The 20,495-nt window shown below is 42.1% G+C and overlaps 1 long non-coding RNA gene across 2 annotated transcripts; it reads right to left on the bottom strand.

Annotated features, from left to right (window-relative positions):
- Positions 1-447: 447 nt before the first annotated feature.
- LOC146895764 (uncharacterized) lies at positions 448-20,471 on the bottom strand. Of its 2 annotated transcripts, none has more exons than XR_015000988.2 (3): positions 20,358-20,471; positions 1,676-1,827; positions 448-1,015 (listed from the first exon to the last, which is right to left on the bottom strand). It is a non-coding gene; the product is annotated as an uncharacterized LOC146895764 (long non-coding RNA). The 2 variants fall into 2 exon arrangements; XR_015000989.2 differs by lacking the exon at positions 20,358-20,471 and adding an exon at positions 13,389-13,657.
- Between the last annotated feature and the right edge of the window lie 24 nt (positions 20,472-20,495).

Genomic DNA, 20,495 nt, shown 5'->3' with positions numbered 1-20,495 from the left:
CAGAGTTAAACAAATGTAACATTTGTTTAAATAAAAGAATACAACATATTTTTGTGTTGACAGAGGTTTCTGTACTGCACGGTTCCACAGTTGTTCAGTCCCAAAGAAATGCAGAGAGGTCTACATTAATTATAAGCTGGTTGGCCTATTAGCTCAGGCTTCTTATTAACTCTTACATCTTAAATTAGCCCATAATTCTTGTCTGTGTTAACCTCCTTTTATCAGTGAGGCATTCTCATCTTGCTTCCTCTGCATCTGGGCAACAGTTGCAAACTCTTCCCAGAATTCTCCACCTACACTTCCTGCCTGGTCGCTCTGCCTATACTTCCTGCCTAGCTACTGGACAATCAGTGTTTTATTAAAATACAAGTGACAAATCTTCACAAAGTACAAGACCATTGTCCCACAGCACCCCCCCTTTTTTCAAAACAAGGACTCTGAATCTAATCACCTTTGTTAGCTTTATTTCTGATCATTATCCATAACAACTTGTAACCAACACTCTAAACAAAGAAAAGCATGATACAGAATTGACTTCATTATTCATTCAGGTTCAAGACATAATCAGGAATAGGCTTTGTCCCATATATATAACACACCTGATCCCATACGGGTCTGCCAGGTCCTCTAGCTCAAGATAATGCAGAAATTGACCAATTATTGATTGGAAGTGTGCTGAAGACCTCAGAATTTCATAAGAAACATCATGTCAATAGCAAAACTTAAAGAGAATTTTCTATTACATGGCAACAAGTTAAGGAGATTATAAAGAGATGTCCTACTTGCTCTTTCTCTAACTAAATACCATTACCTGCAGGTAATAGTCCAAAGGGTACTCAAAGGAATGAAATCTTTCAGATGGATGTGTTCCGCTTTACAGAATTTGGAAAATCAAAATCCATACACCATACCATTGACATTTATCCAAGTTTTCAATGGACAACTGCCTTGAGTTCAGAAAAGGCTGATTCAGTAATCGCACATTTATTAGAAGTTATGGCCATCATGGGTATACCTGCATGAATAAAGACAGACAATGATCCAGCATAAGTGTCTAAGAAAATGAAAGTTTTTGCTTATTATAATATAAAGCATATTACAGGTATACCAAATAATTCTATAGGACAGGCAGTTATAGAAAGAGCAAAATGAACTATAAAGGATATGCTAAACAAACAGAAAGGGATAGAAAATAACCCCTGAAATAGATTACATAATGCTTTATTTACCCTGAAAATTTTTTTTGTGCTGATGAGAAAGAAACAACAGCAGCAGAGAAATGTGGGATAATAGGAAAAAACTTCTGAATTAAATCAGCCAGTATATTTCAAGAATGTGTTGACATCACAATGGAAAACAGGAGATGTATTACATTGGGGAAGGGGTTTCACTTTTGTTTCCACAGGAGAAGAAAAGCTATGGATACCATCAAAATTAATAAAGATTCAGTGTGAAAAAGAGAAGCCTCTAGAGAGAGAGAAATGATAGCTCATCTACAGAGGTGACAATCCTATAGGTGGTAAGAGAACCGCATAAGGGTTGGGGCAGGGTTCTGTCCTTGTCTTTGCAGGAAAATCATCTTCAAAGAGTTGAGAAACCTTGGACATCTAGATGCCTAAAGATGAAAAGATAACTATCCAGAAATGATCACCAAGCAAAAAGAAATCTGACTTACGATGCTGTATCATCTGCATGGTAAAACATGATTATCTGGAGTGTATACATCTCTACTTAAAAATCAGAGTTGGCTTTAGAGTTGGATGGTGGCTATCCTCTAAATCCAAGCATGTTGTTAATTCAGAATTTTTGTCTCATGTCAGGAGTCATCTGGTACGGGACAGAAAGAAGATAGATTTTAAGGAAATATTTTGCTTTTCTCCATGTCCATTTTGTCTACTATATATATTATATATATTATATCTTTCATTGAATGTATGTCTATATGGAAAATGTTTAAATTTTCAACAATCAACAGTAGATTTTCCTGTAGTAATCTTTGAAACTTCCAGGAAGAAGATGGGGTCCCACGACAATGACTCCACCTGGTTGATATGATGTCATGATGCTGGTAGTGGTATTATGAGACCAGGTTTTGAGTATCAGCTGCAGAAATAGTGTACCTTCTTACAACGTTTTGGCCAGAACTCAAAACAATAACAACAGCAATAAAACCAACAAGCAAAAAACAACAAACAAAAAAAAACCCTATCGATAACTCAGAGACCATTTGCAATTATTACAAAACAGCAATCTTGAAACTTAACCATCATTTTACTTTTACAGGATCCCATAGAAAGAACATCGCCCTCATGACAGCTGGAAGCAATTCTAGAAGACAACATCTCCTCTTCCAACAAAGTTTGTTCTCAGGGTTAGGTGTTGATTATTACTCTTATAGGGTTGGGGCCTGGGGTGGAAATTATGTAGGTCCATCTCAAAGAAATGGGGATAGAGAAGTAAAACTGAGTGGAATACTAGGTAGATTAGTGTGAACTTACTCACACTAGTAATAATAATAGTGAGTAGTAGGGTGAACACTTGTGAGCTATTATTTATGGACAATTTACATTACTATAGATTTTATATATTGATACAAGTTCAAATTATATTTGTTATATTGAATATGTTCTTATTTCTGTCTACAATATTTGTGCACCTATGCAAAATTAATTTGTCAGATTGTATGCATGCAAGTTTCTACCTCTGTTTAAGACATTTTGTATAATTATACAATTTTAGGATATATTTATCATATTTCATTATATATTTCTACCTCTGATCAAGATATTTATATATTGTTTACATTTTGAGGCCATTGTCCTCTTTTACTGCACAGTTATTTAAATATTGTTTAATATTCTGATATGAAGTCTTAGTCTTTAAGTTATATAGGTATTAAGTATTATAGGTCAATAGTAATCATGTTTGTTATACTTTTAGTCAGACTAATTAGGTTCTTTAGATACACAGAGATTGTATTCTGCATTGATAGGTAATCTCCAACCATTTCAAAGAGCTGTAAAACATGGCATTTAAATAATTTAGGGTTCTGTTGACATGAGACACAATTGCTACTGGCAGCACTGATCTATTCCTGAAAGAATGTTGAACACCAAAAACACTCCACTTGGAGCTTGTTTTCTTCTTGGCACAGCTGGCTTTTGGACAAGGAACTGCCCATGCCTCAACCACTGAAATCCAGACTGGACAAGCAGAATACAAAAAAAAAAAAAGATTGCCAAGCCTTTGCCAAGACAAGGTAAGATGGTTATGAAATTTTTCCTGTCTCTGAAGATGGCTTGTCAGTTCCTCTAGGCCTTAGCCAAAGTTGGTTGCCTCAACATGGCAAATGAGCCTGTGGGTGACTGCTCAGACAGCCAGTTGTCTCTGTCATCTACTGCACATTTTGGAAGCTGCTTGATTGCACTTCCTGCCTACTCAAATAATATTATTTCCCTTCTCAGGCCTTCAATGGGGTTGAAGATTAAAAATAGTCATAGTTACCGTCCTCTTATGACCTGGCCAAGTTATTTCTAACACAAGACTTAGACTTCTTAGGATAGAATGTTTATTAAAACATGTAGCATATGTTCCTTGCTTAATAATGTTTATGTTGGTTGTAATTCTAATCTTATACTTGATATCTGTTCCTAGTGTATATAGTTTTGTGTTGGGTTTGGAACTCTCTTATTTAAAGAAAAAGAGGAAGTGCTTTGGGAGCTCCTTCAGCCAATAGCCTTTAAAGTACCACTCCACTTGGGCTTGGTCTCTTATACTGTAAATGCATGTAAAAAACATGGGCTGGCTCTCTCTCGCTTCTGGCTCTCACTTCTGGCTGCTAGATTCAGTTTCTGTTCCCCGTTCATGCAGAGGACTGTGATCTAAGACTGTTATTATATGTAATTCTGAACTAGTGTGGGATTATTTTGTAACTTCTGTCATCATTTTTGCATTAAAACAAATGTGCCCTAACACAAATAAATGTAACACATCTTAAAATAATATTCTCCAACAGATAACATTTCTAAGATGATGGTACACAAAGAGATTGAGAAATCAAAATACAAGAACACAATTAGATTAAAAGAAATGTGCTGGCATCCAAACATAGAAATTACAGGAAAAGAGTATTATTTAAACAAAGGGAAGAAAATCACCAAAGAAATAATTTAAGAAATCTTCTCATATCTAGAAGACATGTTTTCATGTTGGAAATGCCAGTCAGTGCTTAAAAAACAAACCTCAAGATATCCACATCAAGTTACATCCTCACAAAACTTCAAAACAACAGAAATAAATGATTTTGAATTGCTGGGCACGGTGGCACATGTCTTTAATTCTAGAACATGGAGGCAGAGACAGGTGAATCTTTGTGAGTTCAAGCCATCCTGGTTTACATAGTGAGAACTCTGAAAAAAAGTAAGTCTGGAAGAAAAAGCAAAAAGTTCAAACTTAAGAGCTTGGAAGTCAGACTCACATGGAGACTGTGGTGTTTGAATGAAAACATCCCCTATGGGCCACTGGGGTAAGCTTTGAAGTTTCAGAAGCTCAAGCCAGGCCTATTGGCTCTGGCACTTCTGTTGCCTGTGTATCAAGATGTAAGAACACTCAGCTCCTACTCCAGCACTATGTCTGTGTTGCATGCCACCATACTTCCCATCATAATGATAAGGGACTAAACCTCTAAACTGTAAGCCAGCATCAATTAAATGTTTTCCTTTATAAGAGTTACTGTGGGCATAGTGTCTCTTCACAGCAACTGAAACCTAGCTAAGACACTCTGTTTCGAAAACCAAAAACCAAAAAAAAAAAAAAACCTAAAAAATTTATAATAGACTACAATGGAGGAATGACCAGTCTTTAAAGTCTCCTTCATTAGAGACTGGAAGAAAACTACATAGAAATTGCTAGCCACCAAAACTACACAATAAGTTTCTTTCGGTGAAAACTTTGACTATAAGACTAAGTCTGCTGGAAAACGTCCCTCCCTGTTGTCTAATTTTCAGAGTATCAGAGGTGTTGTGCAGGTTACAGAAGAGAAGAGACATCAGTGGTTTTACTCAGCCTTGGGCCCTGGTTGGATTTGAGGCCTTCTCTACAGTAGGGCTATTTTTTTCTGACTTTTCAAGACAGGTTTTCTCCGTGTATCTCTAGCTGGCTGTTCTGGAACTCACTATGTAGATCAAGCTGGCCTTAAACTCATAGAGATCCACCTGCCTCTGCATCCCTGAGTGCTGGGCTAAAGGCATGCACCACTACTGCCTCACTAGTGTAGATGGAGATTGCTAGTTCATTTCCCAGCCTCCTGGACATGAATAATCACACAGAAACTATATTAATTACAACAATGTTTGACCAATAGCTTAGGCATATTTTTAGCTAAGTCTTATATATTAAATTAACTCATAATTCCAGTCTGTGTTAGTCATATGGCTTGGTACCTTTATCAGTGAGGCATTCTCATCTTACTTCCTCTGTGTCTGGGTGATGACTGCAGACTGCATCTTTCCTCTTCCCAGAATTCTCCTGTTCTGGTTGCCCCGCCTATACTTCCTGGCTGGGTATTGGCCAGTCAGCATTTTATTAAACCAATACAAGTGACAAATCTTTATAGGGCACAAGAGCATTGTCCACAGTACTTCCCCACCTTTCTTTTTAAAACAAAAACTCTGAATCTAGTCTCCTTTGTTTAGTTTTTTTCCTGACCATTATCTATAACAACTTGAAACCAACACTCTAAACTAAGACAAACATCTATAACACATTTTTTGGGTGTGTGGGCATAGTTTTCTAGGTTACTTCCTGTTATTTGGGGACACTGATAATCCTTTTTTTTTGACACTGATAATCTTATGGGGACCTAAAGAAAATTTAAGATTATGGTCAAGTCCTGATCAGAATATTCTGTGAGTCTTTTATTTGCTTAAGCAATATGGCTGGGATTAAAGCTGTGGCTTTGATGGCTGGATCCACCCCATTCCTTAGCTTTCTGAGAGTCTAGCTTTATGACAGACTCTCTGGTGGGAGCCATGTTTATTGTCACAACTCTATGGTGTTTCAAGGTCCCTGCCAACACCAAGAATTATGCTGTTGGCTATTCATAAATACCTTTTAAGTGCTTTGTGGTGGGTCCTCTTAAAAGGGCTGCAAGGTTTTTGCAACTAAAGCTGAGTCAGGAAGCCTCTCTTAAATGAGATGTGCTTGCCTCTAGGAAACAGAGCCCACCTGAAAAAATGCTCCTACCAAGAAGCCATGCTTAATGCTGTTATTTTGTGTCTTGAATTACTTTCCAAACTCTCTCAGGTTTTATGTGGATGCAGTTGTCCACGTTGGCACCATTTGTTGACAGAGGTTTCTGTCCTGCCTGGTCCCACAGACGTTCAGTCCCAAAGAAACACACAGAGATCTACATTAATTATAAACTGGTTGGGCTTTTAGCTCATGTTTCTTATTAACTCTTACATCCTACATTAACCCAAAATTCTTGTCTGTGTTAGTCACATGGCTTGGTACCTTTAATCAGTGAGGCATTCTCATCTTGCTTCTTCTGTGTCTGGGTGATAACTGCAGACTGAGCCTTTCCTCTTCCCAGAATTCTCCTGTTCTCATCGCCCTGCCTCTATTTCCTGCCTGGTTGCCCTGCCAGTACTTCCTGCCTGGCTACTGGCCAATCAACATTTTATTAAAGCAATACAACTGAAAAATCTTTACAGGGTACAAGATCATTGTCCCACAGCAGGATAAGATAATAGGTAGATTAGTGTGAGCTTACTCACACTAAAATAGTAGTGAGTAGTAGAGTCAATACTTGTGAGCTATTATTTATAGGCAATTTACAATGGTCAATGTGTGCTAGTTAAATCCACATAAAACCTGAGAGGGCTCAGAAAGGAATTCTAGACACTAAAAACCAAAGTTTAGCCACATTTGTTTTCAGATGGGCTCTGTTTGCTGGCCGCAGCTCCTTTAGGAGAGATCTTCCTGATTCAGCAGTAGAAAAAACCCGCACAGTTTCTAAATGGCAGCTTCCTAGGGTGTGCTGCCAGCATGAACTCTAGCTCTTTCAGGAGGCCTATCACTTGAATAGAGTTTGTGGTCTGTGTGCTATAAGTTACTTGGTGGCAGCATGGGCCAATTGGTTATCAGAGTTGAGGTGGTGAGCGTGGCTCCCACCAGGCAATTTCAGAGGCAGTGAAAAGACCTCTGCCATGTTGGACTGGGCAGAGCAAGCAGGCAGGGCCCTATTGGCCCTAGCCATGCCCACTAAACATTTTAAGAAGTGGTCCTGGTCAGAAAAGAACTACAGATACACAATAAAGACATAAAAGACCTCTAAATGAGACACACCGTGTTTAAAAAATGTACATAGGGGACTGGAGAGATGGTTCAGTGTTTAAGAGCACTACCTGCTCTTCCAAAGGTCCTGAGTTCAATTCCCAGCAACCACATGGCGGCTCACAACCACCTGTAGTGAGATCTGGTGCCCTCTTCTGGACTGCAGGCATACGTGCAGGCAGAATACTGAGAATACTGTATACATAATAAATAAATAAATCTTTTCAAAAATGTACATAGGCTTGGGAGAGAGAAGAAAAAGCATATAGAGAGTTATACAAAGAAATAAATGATTTTTTAAAAAATAAAACAAAGTCTTTAAAGAGATACAGTACAAAGAGTCATAGATTAAAAGGAGTAAAAAAAAGCCACACAAAGATAGAATATACACAGAGAGTCTGGATTATGTATATTATTGTGTTTTCTTTGAATTTTTTGACTACAGAGAGACATTTGATTCTGGGGACTGCTAAACTATACTGACATATATATATATATATATATATATATATATATATATATATATATATATATAAAGGTATCATGACTTCAGAATTTGTGTCTAAGGATTTGTTGCTTTGGAAAAGTCGGGAACCTATAGACTCCTTCCCGACTAATGTGGTTTGATGGACCAAGACCCCCCCAAATGGTCAGTGTGAATACCCCACAAAATTACTTGACCCAACAAAAAGCAGGAAGCAGTTTAGACAGAACTATGCCCAAATTCCAAAAATATTTTTATGTGTTTGTTTACATTTAAAGTGGGATAGGCTATAGAGATTTGCATTGGTATGGATCTTGGTCTATTGATACAAATTTTAGGTCAATCTTATTTTATGTATGTTTCTGCTTTTGATTAAGGTATTGTTATTGTGCAGTTCATTTAAAAATGTAATGTATAATTAAGAAATGTAGTTAAGAGATAATCAATTATAATAGTCAAGCTTGTAGTCATGTTAGTTAGGTTTTATATATATATATATTATATATATATATATATTTCAGTTAGATGGATATTCTTCAAATATTTCAGAGGCTTCAGAATATGGCATTTAAAACGTTTTAAGAACTTGAGACTTTCATGACAATGAGACACAATCTGCTCCTGGCAGCACCAATCTATTTCAAAAGGATAATGGACATCAAAGAGGCTCCTTATGGAGTTTGTTAGCCATTTGGGCAAGAAATTGCTCTTGGTTAGACTGCTTGATGTTATGCTGTATGAACTGGACATGCAGTACCCACAGAGAAATGACTGCTGAAGTTACTTAAAGAAGGTGAGGCAGTCCTTTGGGGTTCCTGCTTCATGAAAGAATCTGCCAGACATTCTTTAGGACATGGAAGAAAGTAACTGACAAACTGCCAATGAAGGTGGAACTGTCCTTGAAATTTCCTGCTTCATGGAAAAGTCTGCTAGATACTATGGGCCTGTAGGCTGAAGATGGATGCCCCAATGGTACAGAAGAACTTTGGGTGACTCTCTGGGCAGTGAGATGTCTCTGTCAATTCTAGAGTTTTAGAAGTTGCTTATAATGTACTTCCTGTTTACTTAGGTAATATTGTATCCTTTTGGAGTCTTTGATGAAGTTGAAGAATGGATAGTTATGGTTTTCCTTAGTTCTGATAAAAGATAATATAGATATAAATATTATAGCTATAATTCTTGCTTGATACCTGTTTGGTTATATGTAATTTTAGTATGTTAAAGTTAAAACCTTCCTTATTGCTTAGACAGAAAAGGGGAGAAGATGTGGGAGGTCCTTCTGTATATGTGTTGCTTTTATTGGTTAATGAATAAAGAAGCTCTCGGCCAATGACTTAACAGAATATAGTCAGGAGGCTAGAAGAGATATGGAGAGTAGGTGGAGTGAGAGATGCCATGGATCCACCAGAGGGGAAGGATGTGAGTTGCCAGATGGAACCTTGCCGGTAGGCCATGAACCTCATGGTAAAATATAAAATAATGGAAATGGGTTAATTTTAGATTTAAGAGCTAACTAGCAATACACTCAGGCTATTTACCAGAAAGTATTGCAAGTAATATAGTTTCTGTGCAATTATTTTAGGAGTCTGGGCAGCCTAGAAACAAATAAGCAGCCTCTGCAAACAGGTATAGATTCTCATATATTGATTCAAATAAAATTATATTAAATATGCTCCTATTCCTGTTTAAAATATTTGGACACCTCGGCAAAGTTATTCTATCTTATTGTATGCATGCATACTTCTACCTCTGCTTAAGACATTTTGTATATTGATACAATTTTAGAATATATTTATCATATTTCACTGTTTATTTCTACCCCTAATCAAGATACTTATATGCTGCAAGGAGAGGGGTCGCTTGTTCACCCTGGCCACCCGGCTTGTTTAGGCCCAAAATAACCACACAGAAATTGTATTAATTATATTAATATAATTAATTGTATTAAATCACTGGTTAGCCTCTTATTGGCTAATTCTCACATCTTGATTTAACCCATTTTTATTACTCTGTATATCTCCTTGTGGTAGTGGCTTACCAGGAAAGATTCCAACCAGTGTCCATCTCAGGTGGAGGATCCATGGCATCTCTCTGACTCTGCTTTCTTCCTCCCAGCATTCAGTTCTGTTTTCTCCACCTACCTAAATTCTGCCCTATTAAAAGGCCAAGGCAGTTTCTTTACTCATTAACCAATGAAAGCAACACATAAACAGAAGTACCTCCTGCACCACTTATACATTGTTTACATTTTGAGGCCATTGTTCTCATTTGTTGCACAGTTGTTTATTGTGTAATATTCTAATATGAAATCTTGGTCTTTAAGTTATATAGGTATTAAGAATTATAATCAATAGTCGTTTATATTTGTCATACTTAATAGTTAGACTAATCAGGTTCTTTAGATATATAGAGATTATATTCTACATAGATAGGTAATCTTCAACTACTTCAAAGAACTGTAGAATATGGCATTTAAATAAATTAGGGTTCTGTTGATGTGAGACACAATTGCTCCTGGCAGCACCAATCTATTTCAAGAGAATGTTGAACACCGAAGACACTCCACTTATAGCTTGCTTTCTTCTTGGCAAAACTGGCCTTTGGGCAAGGAACTGCCCATGCATGGACCACTAAGAAAAAGCATGATGTCTGAACAAGACAAGCAGGGTACAAGAAAAAAGACTGTCAAATCTTGCAAAGACAGAGAAAGACAGTTTTGAAAATTTTTCTGCCTCTGAAAATGGTCTGTCAGTTACTCTAGGCTTTGGCCAAAGTTGATTGCTCCAATGTTGTAAAAGAGACTTTGGTTGATTGCCCAAGTAGCCAGTTGTCTCTGTCATTTATTACACATTTTGGAACTTGTTTGATTGTACTTCCTGTTTACTCAAGTAATATTATTTCCCTTCTCAGGTCTTTGATGGGGCTGAAGATTAGATAGTCATAGTTACTTTCCTCTCATGACCTGGCCAAGTTATTTCTAATACAAGACTTAGACTCCTTATGATAGGATAATTATTGAAACATTTAGCATGTTTCTTGCTTAATATTATTTATGCTGGTTACGATTTTAATTTTTATACTTGATATTTCTTCTTATTGTATATAGTTTTATACTAGGTTTAGGATTCTCTTATTTAGACAAAAGGGGGAGGAGCTGTAGGAATTCCTTTAGCCAATAGGGCATGGTCTCTTATATTGTAAATGCAGCCATAAAGTTTGCATGTGTTCTCTTCCGGCTGCTGGATTCGGTTCCTGTTCCCCACTTGTTCAGAGAACTGTGATCTGTGAGTCTACCCCTAAATAAATAACCCTTTATTATGCTCAATTCTGAGCTAGTGTGGGATTACTTTTTAAGGTCGTCTTCAGGCTAGTAGGGCATTTCTTGCCTGGCATGTTTAAAAAAAAGCAAAAGCCTATGGCTGGGGAAGAGATAGGCCCTAAGATAAGCCTGCCATTGTTATTTTGCTGAATGGTCACGCCATCAATTGTCTTCTAAATATTTATGCTTATACCTTAGACATGGGCAGCTCTCAACCCTGGTCAGAGAAACTTGCAGCAGACAGCAGTCACTGGAGAGATACATAAGTAGTCAATGTGCTGAATGCTTAGCCTTAAATGGGGCATCTATATTAATCCAACAATCACTAAGACTCAGGGAACATGAAGAAAGAAAAGACAGAAAGAATATAAGAACCATAGAGAGATGGCTCAGCAGTTAAGAGCATTGGCTGCTCTTGCAGAGGACCTGGGTTCAATTCTCAGCACCCACATAGCAGCTCACAACTGTCTGTAACTCCAGTTCCATGGGATCTGACACCCTCACACAGATATACATGCAGGCCAAAATACTAATGCACATATAAATTTTTAAAAATTACAAAGAATTTAAGAACCAAAGGACGAGGAGAAGTTCTGCAATCCTGTCACCTGGACATGATGTTACTACCACAATCGTGAACTCAAAATAGCTGTGTTTACCTACACAAGATCAAGCAAGCCAAAATAAGCATATGGGGTAGACAATATTGAGTAGCTGCTGGCCATTGGTAGTTGCTAGGCAAGGGAGAATCCTTCTTTTTTGAGGATGTGGCCACTGGTAGACTTTCCGTGCTCACAGTCCTTCCTTATCAACTATTCTCCAATGTCCCCTCCAAAGTACCCCTCCTAACTTCATGTTTTGTTTTTGTTTTTGCTTTAATAACCCTTTGAGTTCAGTTAGCATGGCTCAAATGTGCTTAGATGTGGAGCCATTCACTTCATCTTGGAAACCCTACCAGTGGTCACATCCTCAGAAAAGGTAATAATTATAATGAATGAAGACATTCTTCTACGAAGACAGTAAAAACAATACTGAACTGAATGTCTTTGAATGTGGCAACCACATGGGCCCCCAACTTTCATTTGGTATGGTTCATCTGAAAATGGAATAGAAGAAAATCATAGCTATACAAAGATGGTACACATTATTATTTGAGTGTTTCACAGTTGGCAAAGGGTATCATCTAGGAAGAAGATGTCCCTCCTCTTCTTATGGTTCCTGCTGTATGAGAAATTTCTCAGGACATAGGAGCTCACCAAGCACAGGGTTGAGTGATGAGTTGAGCCATCAGATCACCCCTCCCAACTAATGGAATCAAACAAAGTCTCTTCATGTGTTAAATATGGAATTGGGATATTCTGCTATCACATCACAGGTATCTGTTTCAGCTTCTACCTATGAAGGCATAATTCCCATAGAACTCTTTCTCCCACTCGAAACAGCCACAAAGCTTGACGAAATATGAAATTGCCATATTCAGATATCAAGGAATGAATGAGACTGAGGACTGTTCCAATAACTGCCTAGATCCACAGAGAAAACTAATGAACAAAGGGTTGGCTCTCTGTGATAAGAGAGGAGACACAGGATACAGATTTCCCTGACTAACAATGTCAAATCATATTACCATAGATCTTACTCGAAGCACAGGGTTTAAAGAATATTTGATCAACTTAGAGATTTGTTCCACTTTTTGTGTATGTTTTGCTTGCATGTATGCAAATGCTCCATGTGCACGACTGATGTCTGCAGAGGCCAGAAGAGGGAGTCACGTTCCTTGACACTGGAGTTAAGGGCCATTGTATGCTGCCCTGTGAATACTAGGAATCTGGCAACAGTCCTCTGAAGAGCAGCGACTGCTTTCTCAGTTGACTGACCTCTCCAGCCCCAACTCTGTGAAAGATTCTAGATGAGGAAGTTTCTTGAGCTATGTAATTGACCAAAGAAAAAAATATAAGAGCTAAAATCCTATGCATTGAAGAAATTGAGCAACAGTATTTCCACAGGAAAAAAATACCAGACATTAATGGCGTTACTGTCCTTTAAAGCAAATTCTGTCATGCTTTTTAAGGAAGAGTGATAATCTTACACAAACCCTTTCAGGGAATGGAAAAACAAAGAAGCTTTTTGAAACTCATTTTATACTTGTTATAGAAGCAGACAGAATGTCTAGTTTCCTACAGACTCCAAGCCTTGTGAACAGAGAATAAACAGCCTTCCACTTCCTGTCCTGCCTGACCCTATCCTTACCTCTGAGTGATCTGGTTTCCCACTGAGCTGGACAGTCATCACTGGACTCCATCAATCCCTGAGGAATGAGGGATCACCAGCCCGCAAGTGACGAGAGTGGTCCTTAGGTCCTTCAGAACTGGAAAGCGGTTATATTCCTTGTCTCAACGTATTAGTGGGAACAGGAACAATACCAGTCACCACTGACACAGGTCGTAGCTATGGTCACCACTAAGAGTCTGGAATTGTCACCATGCTCTCACTGCCTAGCAGTACACACATCCTGAAAGCATTGGGTGAGGGACATGCACCCATGCCCAGTTCTCATTTTCCTAAAAGAAAACATCACACTTTGAAAAACAAATGTCGATGGTGACCTAGTGCTGTTATCTAGGTCTCGATAGAAATGGCAGAATAAAAATGAAGGCAGAAAATTTAAACGCAACCGTAGAGAGCATGTTTTACATTTTGAGATTTGGAAACGTGCTAACTGAGGTGAAGAAGTATGGTTTGTCCCCCCTTTCTCTCTTCTCTAGTACTTGGACTGTTTTTTGGGTTCCTTTTCTCCCCAGCAGATTTACTGGAGTAGAGCTTTGCAAGTCTGGTCTCCTAGCAGCAGAAAGCAGCCAAGGCCCATTCATAAGACAATGGACAGAAAGGAAAGAAAGGGTTTGGCTTGTTTAAACTGCTTCTGTCTTCATTCACAGCCTGATGTCCCTGTGCATTGTGACAGACACAATGGCTCTAAAGGATTCATGGCGGCCAAAAACAAATCAAAATGGAATAAGAGATGCCTAGATGAAAGAGGTTCTGCAACAAAATTGCTTAAAAAAAAGACGTCTGAGATTTATATTTCCTTTGGGCTGTATAGCCTATTGACCAGTACTTATAATAACCACTAGAGTTTAATAAACACAAAGATAAATGGGAACTCAATGTATATTTTTAAAGGTGCTCACACAGACTGGATAAGTGTGCTGAGCTGCTCTGGAAGCTGCTTAATAATTATTGTTCATTGTTTGCACAACATTTGGGGAGCCACACTCCATGCTTAGTATTCTTTTTCCTTCTCTGACAAACACACCATAGTCATGCTCACGTAGCAAGCAATTCTCAGCGCTGTGCCCTCCACTCACCCCCGGCCTGCCGGAACCAACATTAGAAGTTGCAGTGACCCGGCCCAATACAGCAAGCAACAGGTGGGAGCCTGAATAACTTCACACGTTTTTTTCAGGAGAGGGGGTGGGCGGGAGGGAAGGCTTTTGGGAGCCGATTTAAGGATTAGATCAGATGTTATTGCTAGTGAAAAATTAAACAGCCCGGTGCTCTGGGGAGTACAGATTAATATATTTAGTGACTCTCTGCACACAAAAGCCGCTCATTGTGCCACGTCTGAATGCCTGTGAATAGGGCAGAGCATATGCGGCCTGTCACTGCAGGTGCCCACATCTGTTCTCCCGGGCAGATGCTCACAGAAAAGGGAGGTGGGGGAGGCCAGGGAAGCCTGGTGTACTGAAAGCTTCCAAGGTCCCGAGGCTTGTCTGGGCTCCTTGGGAGTGGCCTTTGGGTGCTGCTATGTCCAACAGGGACTTTCGTGGGGAGGCTGTGAACCACCCGTGCGGGCGCACAGCAAGCCTATTCCAGACTCTAAAAGTGTCAAGACTGGGAACGTCAGGCCCTTGAGGTTATTGTTTAAGAGACTCTCTGAGCCGAGTCTAATCTTTAAACTCTCCCGCCCAAGGACAGAGCCTGGGAAATTAGACGCTGGGTGGGGTAGCGGGGGGGGGGGGGGGGATGGCTCGTCATTCTGATGTTGACACACAGCCGTCTGGTCCTCGTCGTTATCAGGTGAGGTGAGAGCGCTGTGGTCTGGGCCCGGCTGCAAGAAACCGTAATGACTTCGCCTCAGGGTTTCGTGACTCAAGTTATTACGCCATCAAGTCGCGCCCCATCCACTGGCCCAAGGATGACCACCCTTTCCCGGCTCAGATCCCCACCCGCACCTCTCCAGCTTCGCCTCGGTCCTGAAGCCCCCCAGGGGCGTTAATGCTAGTTGAGAGTCACGATCCTACGCGCAAGCTAAAAGCAGCCTCTCCCTTGTAACAGCCTTCCTTCCACAACCCCCCTTACCCCATTGCCACCCATTCCCCACCAAGGGCCGCGGAAAGTTCCGAGCGAGGTGCGTGCGTGACTCTACCCGGCTGGCCACAGGCAGCTGCTAGGGTAATCTGATCCTGGGACAAAGGCCCGCCCGCCTGGGCTGCAGCCGCAGGTAAACACGCGCTTTGTCATGGAAATCAGCACAGGACAGCCCGGAGCAGACAACCCACGATTCCGCGGAAGGAGAGGCATAGGGGGAGGGGCCACGGGTGGGGCGATCTGTCATCTGCGCGGCAGCCGCCAGCTGAGCCACGCGCCTCCCCTTTTCTCATGTAAATCAGCACATGCCTTTGCAACTTTCTGCAGCCGGCTTCCCAAGACCCACGCACCCCAGGGTGAGGTGTCCTCCAAGCTCATACTATGGCTTGGAGTTTCCTATCTAGCCACTCAAAGGAAAACCAGCAACAACTATGTGGGTCAGAGGACGCGACAACCGGTTCCGTGAAAAAAAGAAAGGGCTGTGATCCTATGGTATGGTGGAATTAGGACCCTGCTTCACTTTGGGGTTCGCGGGGTGCCATGCCAGAGTCTTTTGGGTCCACTACCCTTTTGAGTGTGATGCCAACAGAGCATAGACAAGGCCAGGGCCATTGGGCCCACCTGGTGCCCGTGAGGTGAATCTGTCTAAAGGGAAGTCAAATGCTAACTGCAATCAAAGTGTGCACACGTCTGTACAAACATTAAAGTGTGTGTGCCAGAATTACGTTTGGCATGCTTGTAATCCAGAATTCGGGAGGTTGAGGCAGGAGAATCTCGAGTTTCAGGCCGGCCCTGGCACCGTAGGGAGACTTAAAAGGAAGGTTCTGCCACAGACTTTGGCAAATAACTATCATCATCATACTAGGCAGGTGGGTCACAGGTGCCTGGTGGCTTTCCATCTCACTGCAAGGAGGGTTTATTTCTTTTCCTAATATTTTAACTGCTTTTGATTCCAAAACTGGCTGAGGAAAATGGGCAGAAGGGGCTGTTGGGCAGGATGTGATGCTGGCACTAATTAATACACAGGCTCCTCCTCCTCCTCTTCTTCCTCCTCCTATCAAGCAAGCTGGCATGTTTGATCAACACCAGATTTGCTGCTTGGAAGTTTCAGTTTTGTTGTTCTGAACAAGGATCCTAATTCTTAGGAATAAGAGAACCCTCTGTTGTGTATACAATGTTCAGTTGGTCTGAGAAAACACAAACCCCACTCAAGTCTCCAGATTTGTTTACACAGAAAACTGAACCTGTGCTGGCCTAGTCTGAAAACTGTTTGGGAGTTGTTCATGGGTACTGCCCTGTCTGCAGTCACGATTATACCCATACTTTCAAAACTGAGCCTTTTGGTTGTGTGTGCATGAAGGAGCTGGATCAGAGCTAAGCGACCTGTTCAGAGGATGGGCACATTTAATTCAGTAAGATTAAGGCTGGGAGTTTTTATTACCACATGGACCAGTAAAATACAGAAAGCAATCAGGATCAATTGCAGACAAGAACTCCAGATACATTTGTTGTGGCCTTAATTCTTAATTCTGATTATTATGCAACCTGACTCTGCCACATCAGACGGGGGGGGGGGGGGGGAGATGGGGTGAAAAAAAAATCAACACTACCACCAGACAACAAATGCTTCCTTCAGGTCCTGTATCTGATGTATTCGGTGTCTTCTCAGTTCTAATGAGCCCACTTTGTACAGTAAATTTGCTGAAACATCAAAAAGCATTTAAAAGTAAGTTTCCTTCTTTCTTCTAATCGTCAAGGTGAGGATTTATGGTGTGTGGGGAGGGGAAATCTGTTGGCTAGGCCAACATTCAGGCAAATCTATTTAACATACTCTGGCTTAAGCTCCCTCCTGCATTTGGGGGGTTCTGAGTGCTTAGCTGTGGGAGTATAGAGACACGCAGTTAGGGAGTGAAAAAACGCCATTTGGTTCAGAGCAGATGGCTGGCTAGGGGGCTGATGGCGTCTAAAGGCGTGTCATCCCCCTCCCCAGCTCGAATCCCTGAGGGCTCCCCTTGTCTTCCCAATCAATGAAAATTAAAGTGCTAAGAAAGGATGAATAGTTGGACCTCGAGTTTCCCCTTTGTTCCTCCCAGCTACTGGTACGCAGGAGTTAAAGTACAACAGGCTCCTATAGAAACGCTGGAGTTAAACAGTCTCCCCGTTAGCCCTGCTTTTGAAAGAGAGAGGAATAGGAACCAACTTAGGGGTGGAAGGCTGAGAGGATGAGGAAGAGGAAGAAGAAGAGCAGAAGGAGTAGGAGGGAGGGGAAAAAAAGAGCTTTCTGCTTGATTTCCCCAATACAGAATGGTGTGGCATAAATTAAGTTGGAAAAGAATGAATGCTTTGGGCAGGGTTCTGATGGATTTTACGATGCCTTTCAGTCCTGCTTTGCCGATGTAATCGAGAAATCTGTGCCATGTCAATTTAACAAATACTTGATACTGAGGGGGGTTTGTTAAAGGTTTGGGACAAGTCCTCCACCCCTCAAGGTCTAAGCCCTTGCGCGTGTAACTTTTCATTTCCAGTTTTCTAAACAGGCATTCAAACGACCCTGGTTCCCGTTTTCTAATTAAAAGGTTCCTGATATTTCATGTCTTCTTGTAATCTTGAAGGCACAGAAAGCTGTGCATTTGACCTTGCGTCTCCGACTCTCCTCTGCGGCAGGAACCTGCTCACCTGAGTCCCTCTCTCCAGCCCCTACAGGGAGCAGCTTCTCAGCTCTAAGAAGCAGAGTTCTCAGAAAGCAACTTTCAGAGGAAATATCAACCTAGTGAAAAAGGGATCCCAACACTAGGTGGCAAGATTAAGTTAGGATTCAAGCTAGCCCAGCCTTGTGTCGACGAAGCAAGTCCCTACACAGTTTACAAATGACAGGGACTCTGCTTTTGCCACGGCCATGGGGGTGTGCCATAGGGGTAGCAGTATCTTTTGAAGCTTCCATTTGTTCTATAATAAACAGTTGGTGTTTTGGTTTTTTTTTTTTTTTAAAGTGGGGTACAACCCTGTTTTTCACACCTCAGCCTTGGGCATTGAACACATGTTTTTTGGCTAACTCTTTGATTGTCTATGAGTCAGCAATGACAACTTGAAGTGCAGATTCCTGTTGATTCTGAAACTTTGCAAGTGTTTGGGAGACAGGATAGCAGGAGATAGACTGGGTCATCAAAAAAGGAGCTGTAATTCCAGTTGCCAGATGGCCCAACACAGATGATTTTGCCAAGCAACTGCTTAGATTGTTACCAGTGTTTTCCTGGGTGTATGGGGGAGTTTTCTCTCTTTCTGTGCAGTATATGCGTCTTGAACCAGATACCGGCCTAAACGATAAAAATACTCTGCCAGGTCATCTGTCAGGTCACGGAGCTCATTCTCACTACCAGGACAACACCTACCATGAGGACACCTGTCAGGCACACCCCAGGGGTTGATCTACAATCAAAGCAACACTGGGATTCTAATCACACCTTGGGATTCTAATGAGGCTGCCAAGGTGTTGGGGGTGGAATAAGAAGGACCCTCCAGAGATGGGAATATGCAGCTCATTGCATGATCAACACAAAGCTAGGTACTAAGTCGGAGCCTACACCTCCGTTTACTTTTCTCTGAAGTCTATAAGCAGGGGAGCAGGTTAGATAACTCATTGTGATACGTGTCCTGGGCTCTCCCAATAAACTCATTTCCCTTAAAAAAAAAAAGAAAGAAAACAAAAGTTCTAGTGTCTGATGGATGTGTAAAAACCTAATAAGGTGACGGTTGTGTAAAGGTTGTGTGCTGGGGGTGGAGGGGGGGGGGAGAGCCTTTCGAACATGTGCCGGACATTGTCGCAGAGGCCGCGGCGTGCGCGGAGGGGAGCTCTTTCTCTCCGCATTGTGCGGAGAGCAGGTGCTGTCTGCATTACCATACAGCTGAACGCACAAAGAGCCACTGATTCAGCCTCGCACAATAACAGACTGCCTTAATGACAGCCACGCGAACGACACACACCAAACTCACTTTTTACCAAGCAGAGAGAGGCCTGAGGGGAATACCCAGGAGAGTGGGACCGGACACCAGTGAAGGTGGTGGCGGTCGAAAATCTCCCGGGAGAGGGCGTGTACATTGGGGAGGGGGTAAGCTGAAGCTTTTGGCCCTCCTAGCTCAGAAAATACGCTGCCCGGACCCGGATTCCCGTTTCCAGTGATCGCGGACAACACGGAGATACCGGGGCTCCCGGACACTGCAGTCTCTGGGGGCGCCCCGCCAGGATCGCGAGTCTATCGGCGCTCTCCCTCTCCGAGGTTCAGCTGCCATCCTCCACCAGAGGTATAAGCGTGCCTAACCTCCCCAAACTTCCCGAAACTGCCGCGGTGCTCTCGCCACCCTTTGCCCACCTCTTCTTCAAGGGTCCCTTTCCTAACGGGTCCCCGCCCCCGCCCCCTCCGGGAGACTCCTCCTTTGAAAGAGCCTGCCAGGAAGGAGGGGCAACGTCGGGGACGCCGGCCTCTAACCTCTCCCCGGTTCCTCAGTCCCCAGGACCGAACAACCGAGGAGAGCCTAGGCGGCCAGCGTTGGAGACGTGAGTGTCCGGAGGCCGCGTCCTGAGCGCGAGGCTAGCGGTGACCGCGGGTGGGAGGCGCAGGCCGCCCAGCGTGCCTAGGGTCTTCGGGCCTGTGGCGGTGGGGCGGTGGGAGACGCGGTGTCAGCTCCAGCTCCAGGAGCAGAGCGGTTCGTCGCCGCGAACATTTTGCAGGAATGTAAATGAGCGGGTTTTGCGCTGGGGGAGGGAGGCGAAGGGGCGAGGGCGGAGGCAGAGAGGACTAGGGGGCGGGGAGGTGGGGGCGGGGAGGAGGGTTGCACATTTTACAGCTCACTGACCATTTGGCGATCCATTGAGAGGAGGGTTTGGAAAAGTGGCTCCTTTGTGACAGCTCTCGCCAGATTGGGGGGCTGCTCATTTGCATCTCATTAGTTATGCGAGCGACCGGCGGGATTTAAGGGCGGCAGGCGCCTGCC

The sequence above is a fragment of the Myodes glareolus genome, chromosome 1 (assembly GCF_982192425.1).
Source record: "Myodes glareolus chromosome 1, mMyoGla1.1, whole genome shotgun sequence".
Taxonomy (NCBI): Eukaryota; Metazoa; Chordata; class Mammalia; order Rodentia; family Cricetidae; genus Myodes; species Myodes glareolus.
This window is presented reverse-complemented; position numbering and strand designations above follow the sequence as displayed.